The sequence below is a fragment of the Balearica regulorum genome, chromosome 5 (assembly GCF_011004875.1).
Source record: "Balearica regulorum gibbericeps isolate bBalReg1 chromosome 5, bBalReg1.pri, whole genome shotgun sequence".
Taxonomy (NCBI): domain Eukaryota; kingdom Metazoa; phylum Chordata; class Aves; order Gruiformes; family Gruidae; genus Balearica; species Balearica regulorum.
In genome coordinates this window covers 35,390,384-35,408,985 of record NC_046188.1, presented here as the reverse complement: position 1 = coordinate 35,408,985, position 18,602 = coordinate 35,390,384, and the positions used below count along the sequence as shown (strand labels likewise).

Genomic DNA, 18,602 nt, shown 5'->3' with positions numbered 1-18,602 from the left:
CTATACTAGTGTTCTATATAGGGTAAATGAAGCAGAAGGCAGGTTGCATTTATCCTATGACAAGATGAAAAGCTGATTACGCAGATGAGTGCAGATGAAGTGGAAACCTCTCGGAGATTAGGTTTTGCTCTCAGTGTGCCCTACATTGCAGCCTGACATAATAGTTTCATGTTGGCTGCTTTTTTGAACTCTGTCTCCATGTAAACCACGTGCTTGCAGAAAAGGAAGTTACTAACCAAGTAATTGTTAATCTTTGTTTGAAAATACTAAAGATCAGAAGAGAAAGCCTTACTTTCAGCCAGGGCTTTTTCCATTCCCTAGTCTGCAGCCATGTCTCAATAGGCAGAGTATGAGCTAGTATTTATGTACAGGCGATCGGTTGATGGTCAGAAAATTTCAGGCAAAAAGGAAAAAACTCCATTTGTAAAGATTTCAAAAGGAAACGATGCTGTGAGTGGCCTAAAGCGACAGGAATCTGATGATCCCCAGTGTTTCAAATAGAGGTGGATGATTGCTGTTAAGATCCCCTTTATGAAAAATCTGCACAGTGAGGAAATAAAGAATTTAATAAACATACCACATATTAATGAAGCTCAGCTGACCCAAATGTGACATTTTCAGGAAGCTGTAAGTTACAGTAAGAAAAGGCATTTCATTGCAATGTTTCGACATTGGGAAGGGTCTATAACACCAAGAGGAATCACAAGATCATTTCTTTCTCCCAGTTGTGTCTGTTACTAGAAATATTTTAACTTTAACTCTGTTACTTCTGAATTGTCTCTATTATTTTCCCCTAAGTAAGTTGTTCCAAAGGACTTTTGCTTCCTTTCTGGTGCCTTCCAGAACGGAGTACTTTCAGTGAAGAGTAGCAGAAAGATTACTTGTAGAAAAATAATGTTCAGACCAACAAATTAGGTCTTTCTCTTGCTCCATCTAAAATTCTGTCCCTTAAAATATCTAGGTATTTTATGAGGTAGTTTAGGAAACCTGCCTGTATTGTGCTTTACGTCTTCAAGCAGTGTTAGGAGCAAAGGGTAGGATTCCTTGTCCTCTAACGTTGCAGTTGGGAGTTACCTCTGGTTTGCTTAAGGGCTGTATTGCAATTACCGCGGTAAGCGGTAGCTACATGCTTGGCAGCGATGCTCTTCCAGGAGGAGAACAGATTTGACGGATTATGCAAAGGCAGTTTATGACAAAAATAATCAGGCTGGAGCCTCGATGTGTTAGCTCCCCGGAAACCCACACTTTGCTGGACAATCTGTTTTCCGACCCATCAAGCGGCAAGATGAATATACGGCAAGAATATACGGCACAGCGACAGCCCTTCCAGAGAGCCAGAAAATACCTCCAGCCCACCGCCCCCCTTCCGGACAGGGCCGGGAGCAGGGAACCACGGCAGCCGGCACGCAGGTAACCTCAGCGGCCAGCGGCGGGCCCGCTGACACCGGGGGCTCGGCCGCCCCCCCCCGCCGCCCGCCTTCGGAGCCGGCCGGCCGCGCGTCCCGCTCCGCCGCCGCGGGGAAGCTGCGCGGCCCGAGGATTGGTCACTTGCCCTGTCAGTCCGTTCGTGTCGCCTCCCCCCGCCGGGAGGCAGCGGTGAGGCGGGCGCACGGCGAGGGGCTCCCGTGCCGGCAATGAGCCGGGAGGCGACGGCCGCGGCGGCGGGGAGGCGGCATCGGCGGTCACCGAGGGGAGGAGGCGGAGGCGGCGGCCGGGCATAGCACGGGGCAGCTGCAGTCGTGCGGCCGCTCAGCATCCCGCGTCCGCCCCGGCACCTGAAGCAGCAGCAGCAGCAGCAGGAGCATCGGAACCCCGGGCTCCGCTTCTCGCACGGTAATACCCTCTCGTTTGCTTGTCCGCCGCTCTGCCCATCTGCTCGGGTCCCTGCAGCGGCTTCTGGCGCAATCGAAAGGATTAAAAAATAAAACCACTCACTCGAGACTGCAGAGAAGGGATCTATTTAGTCCTCGTTAGCATCTCGTCTGCTCGCTCGCTGCTTGTTTATAAATAGCTTCTGCGGGATCACAAAAGCTGGGATCTCTTAGTTTCTCTCGCAGTCCTGAGAAAGTCCGTAGCTTTCCTCCCGCCCCCTTTCCTGTCAGCGCTATTAATATAACTTGTTCCTGGATGACTTCCCCCAGCCCCAAAATGACTCTTAAAACTGTGTGCTCTTTTCCTTCTGGTCTCATCTATGGGGTAGGTGCAGTGAAGTGGGCAATGCAGATTGGTATAATTCTGTAGCATTTGATGGACGCAAATATCTTCAGGAGGGCAGATGAGTGGAAAACACGTGATTAATATTTACAGCGTTCAGACAATCTGTTACTCTATATTGTAAAGCTTATGGGAGTCACCATTGCAGAGCAGGCTACTGAACTGTTACCCTGAGTTAGAATGCATTTGTATAATGACATTTGCAAATATCTTTTACGCATAGGAAAAGGACACATACTGACATTGTGGAGAAACCCTTCTCTTGCTGTCTTGCACAGTCTCCTTTCTTCAGCTGCAGTATTAAATCACATTATGATACAACTGACAGAGAGTTGGTCTGGGAACTGTATCTACTTAGTCCTTCTGGCTGTCCCACTGTCTTGTCTTGCAATATTTATTTTCCCAAGACTGTAGCAGGAATCATAATGGGTCCTTACTTCCTTGGAGCGTCACAGAAAATTAATCAATATTAAAAAATTGCTGAGAAATTATAGAGAAGTTTTTATTATGTTCCTAATTTTAGTTAGTTATTTCCATCCATCCTTTAAATTGTTCATGATGGTTTAATGATCATTTTACTTGTAGAAATGTCTTGTGCAGGTGTTGTCATTAAACCATCATGTACACACTTAAAGATATTTCTACAAGTTTATCAGTAGTATTACTATGAAGTTCGGGTAAATCACTTGCACATAACGTTGTGAAACTTTCACCTTTCAGGTAGCTTGGCCTGTGCTTGCAGGTGATTTGCCTTGTTTGGTAAGTTTCAGCAGAAACAGTTCAGCCGCTTTGGATTAAATGGAGAGTGGAAGAGAGAAAGAAGAAATGCTTTTTGTATTACTAAAAAAGGAAACTGTCAACCCATAACATCATTAACTTAATTTGATGGACTGTAGACAGAATGTCTAGAGATGGAGAGTTGCAGTTTGGGATGAAATCAAACCGTCTTGTGAAGTGTCTTTTTAACAATGGAGATTAGTTTTGACTTGAGTGCAACCTATCTCATTAAAAGGCAAGTGCCATGAACACGCATGTTCCTTGTGATTTTTACAGATGTATGTGTAAAGTATACAGCTACATGGGCATGGGTGACTTAATCGTGTAGTAAGTAATGAACAACAGGTGAATGTTTCCCTAATATTTTGCAACATGTTAGGATAAGACTGAAGTAGAAGCATGGGTAAAAGTATGTTCTCTCTGTAGAGGTTATCTTACATAGCCAGGTATTTCCATAAAATTTGAAATTTTCCTTTCAATTTCTGTTTTCAGTTTTTCGTGTCTGTAGACTGTACAGATCCATCTATCAATCCTTGTTCACTGAATTTAAAATAAACTGTTAATACTCTTCAAAGCAGAAAATAATGTGTTACTACAAAATGACGACAAATTGGAGAAAATGTCACTCTGAGAAAGCTTAGCAACTAGAAACTGAAGACCTTTTCCTTTTGTGGAAGCTGTAGGCAAATATCAAATAGAAAAATTGCAAAATGGCTGCTTTTCAAAATAAATGCCAAGGTAATGAATGTCAGCTTAATACTGACATTTGTCAGGATATAAAAATATGGTGAAGAGCCAGTTCTGTCTGGGATATGAAGAACTACTGTTTTTTTGTGGTGGGTTTTTTTGTTTGTTTTGTTTTTAACTAGGAAAACACTAATATCCCACTTAGGCAGAAAAAAATATTTTTTCTGATTTATTTAAGAACAACTCTTGATGATTTGTCTATGTAAAGAAGCATGTAGACTTGAGCCTTTACAATATAATTTAATAAGAAGGTGATCCTTTCTGAAGCTTTGATCCTGCTTTACTTGCACACTTAAAAAGTTTGAAAGTGGAACCAAAAGTCAAAAGCAGCCTTTGTAAATGACCTCAAATGATACGCTCTAGACAGTGGTCAAGAGTAGGAAAAGGAAAGCAAGAACAATCATAGAGGGCTTCATCAAGGCTCTAGGGCAGGATGGCTTTCTGCTCTTTACTTTTTTCAGTATTTAAGAACTGAATGAGAAAAAAATTTCCATGTGCCTCTGTGTTGCTGTTTTCAAAAATTGTTTTGCATCCCTTTCTCCACCCAGTCTTCCTGGCGTCTGAGAACGTTTGTCAGCTTTTAATTTTGCTGTAGCTATTTTGGCATGAAATAAATTCTTTTTCTAGCTTTGATTTCATACGACTTTTAAAATATATAATCTGAATGTATATTCCATTAGCTTTTAGGTATCATGAAGAGCACCAAAAAGGCAAGAAACTGTCCATCATGGAGTGATCAAATAGATATAACAATGGAATCTGAACCTTAACTGAATATAAATTGTTTCTACTTTTTCAGCATATTTTATATATTTATACATTATTCCTTTATGCCCGACCCCTCTTTTTATTATTAATAATCATATCTCAGTGCTATCCTTGCTAGTTGTGACCATCCATGTTGATTTGCACATACTTGGAGACAGTAGGAACAAAGGCTGCATTAATATTTTAATGACCAAGCACAACAATCAGTCCTTGTGATTTTTGTTGGCTTTTTGATCGGATTGATCATTTGCCTAATGATCTGTTTAGTTCAACCTTCCTCTGTGACTGCAGACCCTAAAGCTGCCTGCATCGGGGAATCCGAGAGGTTTTTTTCTCTTTTATCATTTAAAGCCTTATGCAATTTCATATCATCTTTCCAGATCAATGTTTGTGATTTTGCTTCCCTGTAAGTGTTGCCAGAGTAGAGATACAGTATGTATAGTGAATCTCAGCACTTCTGCCGAGAACAGGGCGCGAAAGCGCATAAAATGTGCTGCATGAATTCTTATCCAAGTAACTGTCTCCCAGTCACGCAGATACAGCCGTTTCTTCCCTTTCCATGGAAGACTGAGCCTCTAATCATTAGTTTGGACATTCAGCTTGATTTTAAATCCCGTTCTATGTGTTGGTAATGGAGGACTTAGTATCTCCACAAGACCACATATTGTTGGGTTGGGCCCTTAGAAAATTACATAAGACTTGTAGATCCTTGATATTGAATTGCTTCTGTCCTCCATTTAAAGAGTCATTAAATCTTATAAATTATTTTACATGGCGTTACTGAAATCTTGGAGAAAAGTCAGTATTTACTATGTCAAGAATTAAGTTGACATTTTTCTCAAAGCCATTCTTTTTATGCTGCTGTATTCTAAGCTTATTACACTGAAATACTGTATACTGTGTCTTCATGTTTTAATCCTCTTGCTTTTTTCCTATGAGAGTTGTCTTGCTGCTAAAGTTAGAACCCCCATGGAGCATCTATGCAACCTTAAAACAATTTGAGTTTTATAAATATTTTTAAACATTATTATTGATAGAAGTCCATTTGCCTGTTGACAGACGTGCTGAATTTAATAAAAATTCCATGTACAATCTTCTATGATAGGGCCCAGACCAAGAAAACCAGAGTGACATATAAGCAATTAACCATTTTCAAGACTTTTTTTAATGTTAATTGATTTGCACTTGGGACAGATAAAACAGATTAAATGTTGTATATATAAAACCCAATGCTTAATGTACTTATTTGTTTAACAGGCCTTTGGAAAACCTATAATCTCTCCTCTCAGATGAATAGCAATTGGGTTTATAATTTTTTGTTAATTGTAGTCATATGTCAAAACCATTTAGCTATGGATGAAATGCTGCTAGCAAAAAGTTGCACTGAAGAAAACAAATGTGACCATAGTTCTCTGCTTTAACACTCCCTTCTTTGAAGTGTTAATATGTTCATCACAAGTCTTTACATCCCATTTCATCCAGTACAGCCAAGCTTTTCATAAGGTGAATGATACGTATGAATTGTGAAGCAACGCAAAATTCATTAAGGCTAAAGTACTTCCAAGATCACTAAAGTTTGGGAAAGGGAAATAGTTAAAAAGCTTTCTGAGTTTAAACTCAAAGTTTACATAATTTTTTTGAAATATTTTAAAATATACATAGTTAGAAATAGTTTTGTTAACTTGTCAAATACATTATTTTGGAAAATTGTTCTTGATTCCCAAGAACTTAATGTGGGGCAGCATCTTTGACCTTTCATTGCAGAAAGATATATTCAAAGCTTGCTGGATTTTATGGAGGGGTTCTTCTAAAGATGTAAAATGTTGTTATGAGAGGGTTTTTTAATTATTGTTATTATTCTTTTAAATTCCATTTCTCTTCTGTCTTCACTACTGAAGCTTCCTTAGCATTCACACCTCCTTTTGTGGTTGGTCCAAACTTTTTGCAGCTGCAGTTACTTTCCTTGCTCATGAAATAGGTCAAAGATTTGCTCTAACATAGCCTTTTAGTTTTCTTCTCCTTTGCTTTCCTTAAATACTGTATTTGGTTTGAAGTTCAGAATGTATGGGTATGCCAGATGTGTCTCTGAAAGTGATGTTTGGTGAAAGACCTTTGATCTCAAAGGCTAACATGATCTCAAAGGCTATCATGACACTAATAAGCATGGACGTGCAATAATTAAATAAATAAAAATCTGATGTCTTGGTTTAGTGTAACTCAAGATTGTAAACAGTACAAAACAGAACAAGATGCAGCTCTTGCCTGAAGAGTTTACTGTCCAGACAAGCAAAATCAAAGCTTTTGGACAAAGATTAACAAGACGACAATTGTTTTACTTAAAAAACATTTATGTAATTCATGTTGGTTTTCTGTAGAAATATCCTGTACTTGCTGCCAGAAGTGGAAACAAGCTACTGTGTATCCTGTAAAAGTTACTCATGGATAAAGTATTACATAAAAAAATGTTATATTTTATGGGGGATTATTTATCTAGGTTAAAACTGGGGCAAAGTCATGTGTGCATTGTATGACCCAAGCCTAAAATATACAAGTGTGATCTTGAAAGTTTTTTCTTATTTTGTTCACTACTGATGCAAATTTTTTTTGTTGTTGTTTTACTTTTCCTGATAATATAGTAAGATTCTGTTGAAATATGTAAAGATTACATTTTAGACATGTGAACAGAGGTCTGTACAAGCTGTTTTGGCCTAGTATGGCTTTTTGTTGTGGTTGTTTATTACTTGAAAATCAGCTGACTATTAACTAGTACAGCTTTTCATTAAGACCTCTGCATCCTGAGGCAAAAGATCTTTCTTCTTGCCTGTAATTAATTCGTACGTCATGATGTGAGTTCAGCTGAGTATTAGCCACATACCCATGTACACATACACACAAATGGTTTTCAATTTTAAGTAATAAGATTTTATTTTGAGTATTCATCTTAGCTACAGAAAGTTGTAAGGGAGGTTTATTTGTTTGACTAATGTCCAGACTCGGCAAAATACCCTTTTTCTTACCAGCAAGGAGAGTTTGAAGTATTGTTTGCTTGATCTTTTGAATCCCTTTGAATCGTAACAGTTTGTGCATGTATCCTCTAGATATGATGAGAGTATAAGTCAAGTTGCTATGATGATACTGTACCTGCTACCATAGCCCTTCTGAATTTTGGATAGATATACTCAACGGATTTTCATTTTCCTTATGTGGTAAGAAATGAAGAAAACATGGTCTGGAGTATGGTGAAGATGCCTTTGAGTTTCATTGAGGAAGGTGGAAATTAAATGTTGTTGGGTTGGCCTGGCAGACCTAGGCCAGGAGGGTGGCCTCATCCTCTGAAGCACTCTAGTATCTATTTAGCTCCAAGACTTTCCTTTAGAAGAGAAGATCTGAGGGTCAGTGTTGGTGCTTGAAACAAAGGCTGGCTGGCTGGTGTTTTCATGTATTATGCAAAATGGAGCTTCATCCTCTTTCATCTGTCACATAAAATAAACTTGTTTTTCTGATACTCAATTTCAAAAATCAGCAGGATTGATTACTACCATCTATATTGAAGTTGTGCAGGTACTTTTCATTTTAAGACTCTCTTTTCAGTTATAACTTTGTGACACTATAATTATTTCAGCTGCAATTCTCCATGCCAAATGTTGCCCTCTGAAATGCTTTTTCTTAGTTCAAAAAAAATGGAAGCAAGATGACTTACTCATCTGTTCTCTTGGTTCTTTCCCTGCTAAGTGGTGGAGAAGGTAGAAACCTGACTGAAGTGCAGAGGGATTTTGTTTGTTTGTTTGTTTAAATGCTGTACTGCTTGAAATACAGACTGTTACTGTGTTATGAGTGAGTTCTTCAGGATACATGTACAGATTGCCTTTGCTCTTTCTCTCCTTTAATGTCTGCTGGTTTACTACTTGCTACATTAAAGACTTTTCATAGTTATAATATCCACTGCGGAATTTTTTATTAGCAACCTAATGGGAGAGTTTGTGACGGAATTCTCATTTGGTAACTTGTTGCAAATTAGTCACCTTTTTCAAACAGATTTTGGACAAATACATCCCGTGGTGTGGTTGAACTCTGCCAAGACAGTTTCAGTAGCAGTGAAGACATGTTGTGTGTCATCTTTTTTCTTTTTTTAGCTTGCTGACGCAGTTGTGTCAGAAAAAACAACATGTTGCTTTGCTCAATTGGAGTAGGCTGCAGAAGGATGAGAACTTCCATGTCAGTCTCTTTTTGGGGGGAGAGGTCTAGTTGCTTTTTGTTACTAAAATTGCAAAAGATGTATTAGCACAGGTAAAATATTAACAGAAAAAAAATACCCACTGGTACAAATTATTTTATATTTCCAAATTACGGCAGGTTATATTTGGAAAGTATTGCAGGTAGAAGAAACATGCTACTTGCTATCAGAGTTTCCACTGCCCTGTGTTTCCACTGCCCTTCCTTTTCAGTTTGCTTAGTCATAATACTGTTTTCTTCTCCAAGAATTAACTCATACTCTAAGATCTTTAAAAGCAGAATTCTTTGTCTTCCTTGAATCACTAGTAGTTCAATGCAGTTATTTCCTTCTTTGTACTCCAAGCTCAAAACTAGACCTGACAGGAAATTATTTTCTTTTGAAAGTTATTTATGAAAGAAATGATACATTAGATTTCTTGCTCAACCTGCAGTATAATAATAAAACTCTTATCTGGATTTTTAAAAATATAAATTTCAAGTATTACATGCTCTTTCTTTCTTTCCCCTTCTCTTTATACTGTAAAAGACAGGAGTGTCATCCAGGATTTTTTTATTTATTTATTATTTATGCATTTCTTTTCCACCTGTATATTTTTTTTTATGGGTTTGAGGAATTATATACATTTTACATATTTCATATCAGGTTTCAAGATATGCCCTATGCTTCTCTTTTTTTGTTCTTTTTCCTTATTCCTGTGCTCTCTTCTGTAATGATGCATTAACAAGCAAAATTCAGTTCAATTCTTTGACCATCTTAATATTTCTATGAAACTGTAATGTTCTGTTTCAACTGTAACCATCAGCAGAAAATAGCGTTTTAAGAGAAATTTCTGTTCTGTGATCTTCATTCCAGCATCATCCTTAAAATGTACATCACCTTTTAGATAAAATATAGATATTATAAAGCCTACAATTATCACACATTTCACGATAATGGTTCTCCATAATTTTGTGTAGAGTTTCTTTTTTTGTTAATAAAAAGTTATGAGTTGTTGCTCATAGAATGTGAAGAGAGTGACAAAAATAATTTTATTAACAAAATTGTGAAAACCCTAATACATTTTCATGGCATAGAGGTCATAGGTGGAGAGTTGGTATATTATTTGTGTGTTATTGTAAGATATTTCAGTGGGATACCTAGTCTAATTGAAAGACAGGTAAAACATTCTGTGAACTCTGAGATGGATTAGGTGACAAAATTTAATAGCGAATCTAAAAATGCACGTTATCTGGAGATTATATTTCCTTTTCATACACATTTCATCTAGTCTTGTCCATGTTATGGTGGTTGTAATACAGAAAGGGTTCTTTGGGCAGATAGTTAGCCTACATTCATTTCTTTGATTCCTGTTGTGTAGACCATTTCTGCTGGTACCAAATGATTTACCAGGGCTGTCTTGTGGCCTCAGACAGCCTTGTGAGAAACCAGAAGCATTTGTTTGTGGTGCTTCTCATATACCGCTTTTACGAGGAAGCAGTGGAGTGAAAACAAGACTTTGTAGTAGTGGAGCTTAAATGTCCTGGTCTGGTCATATGTTGATATTGTACTTTGGAAATCAGTAAGAAACCATGAATGTTGTTTGGTTAGTGGATGATTAAGAGGATAATTTACCTCTTTATGGTTAAGTTTTGTTGTTTGAAACACTATATAAACTGCCTGGTCCATCTGTACCATGCTAGGCCATTTACGCGTACCTTGGAAGATGTATTTGGCTCTAATGCATCAGGAGTGCTGGGTAACCTGGAGTTTCTATTAGTGTTACAAGAGCACCATTAGTTCATCTAATTAGCTGGAGCTTGTTAACCCTTTGTGAATAAAAAGATTCTGCCTAATATAATTTCCCGCAGATCTGCAATGAAGTCTTATATTTGCATAGCTTTTAATAGTAAGCAATGGGAGAGTTCCTTACAAAACATTAAAATCTGTCCTTCCTGCCTTCAGTCAAGGCTGATCTAGCAGAAAGAAGTTCTTCATGCTGGTCCTGCCTAAGCTAACACATGTTGCTACAGAAGCGTTAGTCTCTTAGAGCTATATTGTTGTATACTGCCCTGGGTTGTGGATGCCCCCTCCCTGGAAGTGTTCAAGACCAGGTTGGATGGGGCTTTGGGGAACCTGGTCTAGTGGAGGGTGTCTGTGCCCATGGCAGGGAGGTTAGAACTGGATGGTCTTTAAGGTCCCTTCCAACCCAAACCATTCTATGATTCTATGATTCTATGATATTGGTTCATTTTTGTGACTGTTAGAAGAAAGATGAAGAATTATTTGGCATAGTATTTTGCTGGAAATAAGTACAAAGATTGATAAGGTAACAGATATATTCTTTAAAATTACTGTTGGTTTTGGGGATCTGGAGTTTTTTCAAGTTGCAGAAAGGTGGGCAAGCTAGAGGAGCACTTACAGGAAAATAGCTTGCAGTTTCAAGGATGTCATTGGAATTACATACATCTCATTCTGAAGTCTTTGAAAATACAGGGTTCTAAAGATACCCATATAATATTTATGACCCTTTAAAGTATCCTTTTTAATTTTTTCTGCTTTTACAATGGCAATTTTTAAAAATTCCCTGTTCCTTGATTGAAAGGCTTATATAGCTTTTCCCCAGCATGTGGCTTTTGGAAAGGGGTCACTAACAAGCTAGCGCAGATGGGTGGAACTAGTTGGAACTAGAACTACATGGTTCTAACAGGGAAAAACATCATTTATGTCTGGCATTCATCTCAGATAACTTGTATTGGAGGTCACTTGGCTCTAATCATAGGAGCAAAAATCTGAATAAAGGGACTTTCTTGGTAAGAGTACAACTGAAAATATTTGTCAGGAATAATTGTAAATAATGAAATACTCTAATTTTGATTATTTTTTGTCACAATCCAGTAAATACAATGTAGACTTATAGTTGGAAAGTTCTGTTACAAAATTCTTTTATTTATGTCTAAGCTGCTGCAAGGAGCTGTAACATTTTGGCTCTTCACAAAGAGATAATCACTTTTCATCTTTCTAATGATAACATTTGTAAGTCAAATGGTGGTTTGAAAGAACCTCAGAGAAATATGAGAGTTTAAGCAAGAGAAGAAAATGATGGAGTTTGTCTCTATCAAACAAGTTGTGCTCAGTAAGCAAGTATTATTTTAGCTTCATTTCAGTTTCTTCTAGCTTGTGACATGGATCTTCCTTCTGTCAGTGTTTTTACTACCTTTCCTCTACTGTCCTTTTTCGATTTTAGTGTGTTAATTAGGTACATACAGCACAGAAAGTTAGCCACAGCATCCTCAGGAACAGATTGCCACTTAATAACAATCAGATATTGGGGAGAGCAGGGAAAGTAAGGAGTTCCAATTCTTGATTACTAAAGATCAGGGAAAGGAGGAAGACCATCTGTCGTGCTGAGCAGCGAATGATGTGTCCTGCTAGAGAGAAGGAACTGCAGCAATGGAGACCTGGCTTTCTAAGAGCACATCTTGAACAGCAAAATGGATGGATGTGTTGGCCCTAGACTTTAAGGAGCATTAAATCTGTGATATTTTTTGTTGTTAAACTAAAAAAAAAAAAAAAAAAAAAAATCCAGCAGCAGAGCAAGTTTGCTTCTCAGCCACCTATTTAACAATTTCAGTTGTTCTTTCCAGTTTTTAGCTAGCTATCTCCGAGTAGCTGTTTTTATCCTTAAAGTAGTATTTCTCACAACTTGAATCCCACTGCTCTGCTACTATGTATTTGAAAGCTACATGAGAGAAATGGTTAGAAATGATGCTGAAAATTGGATTCATTGCTCCACGTCATATGTTCTGTAGTTAAAATTTTAAGTCTTCTCGGATTAACATGCACTTTAGTTAAGCTGTAAACTTTGCCTGAATGTGGCTTTCATTTACAAAAATTCACTCCCTATGGTAAGGTTTGCAAACCGAAGTAGAATTATAAAACAGATTGCAAGGTGAACAGAAAAGTTGGGGAACGAGTGCTTAATTAAGTTTGAAAGTCCTTAACCAGTTTCCTTCCTTAACATAATTCTGCTGATAGTTTCTGATAAAGCTTCTGCTTATAGAGCAGGGAGTTCACTTGTTTGTTTTCTGATGGAAGATTAGAGAAAGGCTGAATGAGGTGCTGAAAAGGTTTTCTTAGTAAAGAGTGTATCTATTAGTAGAAATAAGCTTCAAAATACCACTAAACAATGCAGCTGTGCATGGTATCATATTATCTTTTAAATCAATAAAAACTTTGATACAGGATATTTTGTTGGTCTAATAAATGTCCTTTCTGCTATTGCTATTGTTACTATTACTGCTTTTCTCTAAAACTCATTTTTAATATGATTTAATTTCAATGTGTAAATTTTTTCATCATAAGGAAGGGGGTTGCATTCTATTCAGGGTGATTCTACATTTTAATGTGTCAATATGTGTGCACCAAACCCAAAGTTTAGTTTGGTGTAACTAAGAAAAGATCTAATAGGATGTAGCCTTTAAAACAGGTCTAGACTGACATAACAGGTTGTTGTCAAAGATGGTAAGATTTAAAAAAAAAAAAATCTTCAATAGATTTGTTTCTAACTGAAAAGAGTTTTTAGTTGCCATGTGATTTAAGGGAGAGTTGTAGGTCTCATTTCAGTTATGTAATGATTCAGAGCTCAGATTAGATTAGGGAAGCTGATTGTGTTTGGAGGGGGGCATAGCCTAGCAAATCTGTGTGGCAGAGGCAAGGGCTAGCTAGCTCTGTTCTTTACACATATATTCTTTTGTCCAAAAATAAAAAAATGCATGTTACCAAGAGTAATGTACTCTTCAGAACTGAGCTGAGTTGCACCTGATGATATCACAGATGTCGTTGAGAATATTAAATTTGATCATAATGTCTGGGTCTATAGCTACTGGGTCTATAGTTTCCATGATGCTATTTCTTTGTAGTCACTTTATCATATTTCAGTGAGAAAATGCCGTGCCAGTTGAGGTGAAACAGAGGAACACACAAATAATCCAGAGTAATTTAATGCTAAGTTTTTTTCCTAGATAAGACTGAAATACACATAATACAGACTGTCTTATTCAATGGATTAAAAAAATGTCCTTTCTTCCTATTGGTCTTTTGCTTATATTTTCTAAATCAAATGCATTGACAAATACTTTGATGTGATGCATCATCTTCCTTAAGTAAATACTAAGCATAGATTTGGTCTCCTTGGGATATCCACCCTCACTTTAGCTTGGTTTTTCCCAGTTTCCTATTCTTTCTTCTTCCTAGTTTAACAACTGTATATTGCCAGTGGACCAAAATATGGACTGTGCCACCCACAGTCCATTCCCTGCCTAGTAACTCCCGTGAAATTCTGCTCCTCAGTTAAGTTCTCCTGTAAGTAAAAACTGACTCAGCATGCATTAGCTGGGACTGCTGAGTACTCATTTATGGAAATGTCCACAAGTTAACTAGCTCATATTTGATGGAGCTCACCGCAGTAGATTACTTGAGGGGCAATTTGGTGCTATGGCTAAGCTAATGTACTGGCAAAGTGCTGCCATAAGGGGCGTTCCCTGCTGCTTGGGTGAAGAGTGAGTAGGTTCAAGACTGCTCCTGTGATGAGAAGATGTTCTTTGATGGTTGTTATTTCTGTATGCAGAACCACTCTTGGTGGCATCTGCCAGTGACACACCCTGTGGCTGCACGATCACTCAGTTCCACACTGGAAAGCAGCAGGCATGCACAGCTGGAGACAAGGAAGACTAGAAGTGAGGCTACTCTTTTTGCAGCACTCAGCCTTGTCCATATTTCGAACTCCAAACTCAGGCAACGAGTTAAAACAAGAATACAAGAAGAACCAGTATGGCATAATTTTCTTATAGATCTTATAGGTCTATGAAACAACAAGCCAGTCTTCAGCAAAAGTTCTGACTAAAGGTTTTGTGCCTTTCCTACCCCTTCGTCTACCTGTACGTGATTCTGAATCATGCCACGTAACTGTTGACTGCTGATGAACAGAATGAAGAAGCTGATCTGGCTCTGATGGAAGATTGTTCTTACTATTAGTCTCTCTCCTTAGGATCTCCCCTCTGTCTTCAAGGTTTATGTGCGCATATTAAAAGCTCTGCTGGCGTGAAGAGTTATTAGGCTCAAAGTAAATGGAAAGTTTGAAACTATTTAAAGAACATTATAAACAGATGCAATGCTTTAACAAAATTTAGTTCAAAATCACTGCAATAAATGACTACTTGCTGGTAGGATAGGGTCTTTTGGGTAAATGCTGCTTGCTTCTTAGAGTTAGGATTCACTAATTACTTATGATTTGTTATTGGCATCATTTTATATCTGATCCCCTGCATAATAAAAACTGGTACAATATTGAAAAAAATATGTAAAACTGAAATGTATGGCATGGTAATGTGACAGCTTTCTTTTAATTATTGTTGCCTGAGACTAAGTTTGACTGTTTTGAAACTACTGAAAGTTCTGCTGTATTTGTGCTTTGAAAGTTGAAAACTGAAAATCCTCCAATTTAATTGTGGCAGCAGAGTTCCTTCTGGATAAAAAGCCAATTTTGTGCTCAAAAGGAGTAAACGAACTTCTATCATGCTGTATCAAAAAAATGTAAATATATCCAATCTGTAGCAAGAAAATACAATGTGATGCAAAGAAAAGGAAATAGTAAAGCTCAATAGACCTGCCTGTAGTAGTATAATTACACTATTGCACGTTGAATCAAAATAGATTTATACAGTACCTGCAGCTAACCAAGTAAACAGAACCTTTTTTTTTTTTTCCTTCTTGCAAGTTTTCTTGATGTCACAGCACTTTCACAGTTAAATACGAGAAGAAAATGTTAAGGCTTTTTTATTTTTTAAATGTTTTCTTGGTAAAGAAAGCAGTGAGACCTAATTACGTTATGATGGTGTTATGTTGCTGGTTGTGCTGACTGAGTAAAAAGGCAACATACGTGCTTGAATGGTTCTTTTGACTAAATGATCAACAGCAAGTTAACTTTTAACAGAGAGAGGGCAATAGGTTCCAGCATTAAAAAAGTAAATTCTGTTTGAAATGGGTGTTTTAGTGAACATCTTGTGCCATTATGGAACAGCATTGACTGAGAACCCTGGAGACAGAGTGATGATGTATGAGAGAAGGATTATGACTCCAGTGTTAGCCATGTCATCCTTTTTGTGTCAGATTTTTCAAGGTAAAAGATTTGTATCAGAAAATACTGAGAGAAGATTGTGCTTCTGCAGGCTTGTTATTTGTCATATTAAATTTGCCATAATCAAGTTTGACAGGCTTCTCTCTATTTTTTCCAGCAGACAATATTATTGCTGAAGATTAGTCAGATGCCTTCCGTCCATTCCCTGCCTCACATGCTATGTCATGCAAGCTTTGAAACACTTAGCACATAATTTAAACGAGTGACTAATTTGGCAAGCATAATGGAAGGCACGCATACTATCCTGCAATTGCACAAACCCATTATGGAGCTTTGTTACGTCAGCTTCTATCTTCCAGAGGGAAAAGTCAGAGGATTTACTTACAAGGGCTGTGTAACGCTGGATAGAACCAGTAAACGTTTCTGTAGCTGCTATCAAGTAAGGGAGAGGTTAGAGATGGAGCTGAGAGAACAGCCATATGAGAACTTTGGAGATATTATTTTCAAGCAAACTACCACAAAAGACATTCTTATTGAACTGTACAAACTAACTGCTGAAAAGGAAAAAATGCTATCCAGTCTTCTGAGATCACATCATATGCTGGGCCTTAACACAGGACGTCAGGAGAGAAAGCGACAGGATATTTCTGGAGTCCCGAAACCTAAAGGTGATGATTACTCTAGTTTTACACATCAGCAGGAGTTCTTTCTGAATTCCACGAATACAGACAATTTGAATCACAAAAAAATGAGGAAATATAGAAGGAAAGAGAGCTTTGAGGAGTTCAGACACCGGAAAGAAGGAAAAAAGATATATGAACGACTGAGTGCACAAGACATGCAACTGGAAAATAAGAAGCAGCTTCCCACAAGATTTCTTACCAGGAGTTTTCCCAGTTCCTTTTCTGCCTCCGGTTGGATACCAGTAAAAGGTAAGGATGATTTACCAGTAGACAATAGTATACGACCAGAAAGGTGGAGAGAAGAGGGGTATTTTCTTGAGAGCAACAAAGCTATGAAACCGGATGCTGACTTACCAAGTTCTAGCTCAAAAGATGACAGTGACATGGTTGCAGTTGACCTAGTGGATAATGGAGAATGCCTTCCTGAAGTTACGGAGGCACAACAGGGTATTACTTTGGTAAAGACATCTCAGGACAGTCTATCTAACAAAGTTGAGATAGTAAGTAAATCTTCAGCTGCTAAAGGCTTGAAAAGTAGCAAGTATACTGAGCCGGTATGCAAGGAGAAACCAGGAATCTCAGTTGTTACTGAAGCACAGGATTCAGAAGCGTGTATTAAAAAAGTTGCCAAACCCCCTGCAGAGTCTTTACCTGATTTTCACAGGGACAAAGAAACCATTTCTCCTGTTCTCACAACAGTAAATAACGAGTTTATATCAAGAACTGATGTATACTCCGTAGATGAAGCTGCCGGAGTCTCTAAACTCACTGAGCTGCAGGAAAAGGAGCAAGACGGCTCTGGCTTGCAGTACAAAGCAGAGAGAGTGCACATTACTGATGAGTCATGCAACCTTGTGGGAGCAGTCAATAAAGCTCTTCTGAAAGTTATACGGAGCGACAGTTTAGATGAAGCTGCAGAATGGAAGAGACTGCAACAAATTACAAGAGTAGACAGAAACCTGCCAGGCTCAATATATGAGAAAAGAACCACGGCATCCCGGGGAAGCAGCAAGCATTTATTTTTGAACCTGCCTGTAAATGAAAGTCCTGATATTTCTCAGACAAGTAATAATCTTAAACTGGAAGAGAAAAGGCTGCCTTCTCCCTCGTTAGTAGCAGTGAGTAATGTTTTTAGTAATTCATGTCCGCTATCTAATACACAGAAACAAATGTCACCTATTCCTTCTCCGTTATCTTCGAGACTGCCTAGCCCACAGCTGCATCATCGGATTCTCCCGTTACCAACACAGAACACCGAGGACGAATCTATGTTCAGTGACTATGGCAGTGGGAGACACGGTGCTATAAACCTTTCTTTCCGTGATTTGGAGCCACAGTTTTATCTGAAGTTTTCTGAACCTGGAGAATTGGGATTTGCCACCAGACAACCAGGCCTACATCAGAACGCAACTGCAGGGCAGTTTGAAAAGCACGCTGTACAGGAAAAATTAACTCCTCAGACACAGCACTATTTCTGTCCAGGTCAGTCCTGTTTCATGCATTTTTAAACTAACAGAATCGACCAAGCATGAAAGTATTGGAGTGGTTTTTAATACTAGCCTTTAATAATAAATAGGATGTTTGCAATGAAAGTTTTTTTCACTACTTAAGTATTGAGTGAAAAGTTGTTGAAGTTTTCAAACAAGAGTTATAGCTATATAAGATTTCCTTACAGATGCTTTTTTTATGTCAGCTTATATTCCGTCCTTTTGTTACTGAATGACCTCTTACACAAAGTTAATTAAATATTTTTCTATATAAAATGAAAAAAAGTTTACATGCTTATTTTCCTGCTTTTCCTGTGCTGTGTTCTAGTCTGTCAAAATGTTATGATAACATTTACTAACCACAATGTTCTTTTCAGTTTGTTTGGCTTAACTGATAGAATATTGCCTGGGCAGGGTAATTTACATTGCCGTAAGTATAGGACTGGTGCTTTGACCATTTAGCTACCAGATGTAAATTCTGTAACAACAAAGGCTTCTTTTTAAAAGGACTGCATGCAGGAGTCATGTTACAATGTATGTGAGTACAGTACCTGGGTTTATTTGTAAATATATGCTGT

General features: G+C 38.0%; 2 long non-coding RNA genes across 2 annotated transcripts; one reads left to right on the top strand and one right to left on the bottom strand.

Annotated features, from left to right (window-relative positions):
• The first annotated feature begins 1,140 nt into the window (after window positions 1-1,140).
• LOC142602041 (uncharacterized) lies at window positions 1,141-8,016 on the top strand. The gene is made up of 2 exons (XR_012835675.1): window positions 1,141-1,833; window positions 2,935-8,016. It is a non-coding gene; the product is annotated as an uncharacterized LOC142602041 (long non-coding RNA).
• A 150-nt stretch (window positions 8,017-8,166) lies between these two features.
• LOC142602040 (uncharacterized) lies at window positions 8,167-17,338 on the bottom strand. The gene is made up of 3 exons (XR_012835674.1): window positions 17,189-17,338; window positions 16,892-17,020; window positions 8,167-8,764 (listed from the first exon to the last, which is right to left on the bottom strand). It is a non-coding gene; the product is annotated as an uncharacterized LOC142602040 (long non-coding RNA).
• Between the last annotated feature and the right edge of the window lie 1,264 nt (window positions 17,339-18,602).